The sequence below is a fragment of the Chrysochloris asiatica genome, unplaced genomic scaffold, assembly GCF_000296735.1.
Source record: "Chrysochloris asiatica unplaced genomic scaffold, ChrAsi1.0 scaffold00179, whole genome shotgun sequence".
Taxonomy (NCBI): Eukaryota; Metazoa; Chordata; class Mammalia; order Afrosoricida; family Chrysochloridae; genus Chrysochloris; species Chrysochloris asiatica.
In genome coordinates, this window is record NW_006408697.1 from 2,170,415 (window position 1) to 2,171,668 (window position 1,254).

The 1,254-nt window shown below is 54.2% G+C and overlaps 1 protein-coding gene across 1 annotated transcript in view; it reads right to left on the reverse strand.

Moving 5' to 3' along the window:
- Nucleotides 1-1,254, reverse strand: part of MTR (5-methyltetrahydrofolate-homocysteine methyltransferase) — a 170,889-nt gene that overhangs the window by 14,646 nt on the left and 154,989 nt on the right. The gene's annotated exons all lie outside the window — the stretch shown is intronic.

Here is a 1,254-nt window from a genome sequence, read left to right on the forward strand (position 1 = left end):
GGGGGAGGGGGGCACCCAGTCCATGGCCTGTGTTAATAGTGTTAATAACACACACAGACCCAGGCCTGGCCAGCGGATGTGGGATGACCTGCCAGTCCTGCTGGTGCCCAGAGGTGACCTCCCTCCACTGCTCACGCTGACTCCTCCTCCCACCCAACAAAACTTCAGCCTCTAATTGGCCCGACTTCCTATTTCAGTCTGATTTCAGTTTTGTGTGTAAACCCAAACTCGGCACGTTGGCGGTTGGTACCGTTCTCTGTACCTGCTGTCGGAGGCAGTGGAAGGTGGCTATGGGCTCTGCGGACTGGGGCACCACATCCTCGGCGTACAGGTGGATGTCGTCCTGGACACTCTGTGCTGGCCAGAACCCCACCACACCCCTGGCACGGAGTTTCTTCTGACTCATCAGGGCTCTCAACATATCTTGGGCATCGTCATAGACTTTTTTGGCCTCTTGACCTATTAGGAAAATATAGTAAGATGCACTTAACGCTGTCAGTAATTACAGCAAAGAATACTTCTTTTTACAACAACAACCGCCCTCTGCTCCCCGGCAGCTCCTCATCTCTTCACTCATCTCCCCTCAAATGCACCCTCAGCGTTTGTCATCAGCATGACTTTGGGTGGAGGAGCTGGGGACTGGGGGTGTCGCCTAAGTGCAGCTCCAACAGTCTGATTCCCAAACTCAAGCCACCTAAGTTTTTCCATTTACCAAAGGGCACAGGGGGCACCAGATCGATGGTCTGAGAGCAGACAGGTAGACCCCTGTCACAGATGTCCCCCATACGCAGTCCATGTCAGGGACTGCACAGTGAGCTCAGTGGGCATCACACAGTCTAAGAAGTGAAGTGTGACACCGAACCTGTTCAATAGCTCTGGCAAGCCTACCACCTGGCCTCAGTTCCCAGAGCTCCCAGACAGGTTCCATCTGCACCAGGGAATCCAGATGGCCCAATGAGCCCCTCAGCTTCCATCTCACCGCGGACCAGCAGAGTTCTGGGCTCGGGCTGTTGAGGACGTGGCCTGCCCAGCACTCTCCTACTCGCCTGTGGTTCTCAGGCAGCTAAGGGCAAGAATGCCTTTTCCCGAGAGAACAAACAAGATGGCGGATCAGGTGGACATGCAGTAAAGGAGCTCCGTCAGCAACAACACAGAATACCCGACCAAGCAGGCTCAGGGGATGGTCCCAGAACTCTGAACCACATATAAAGGAATATTTAGAAGGTTGGAAGGCTCACAGCTGGGGGAATTTGT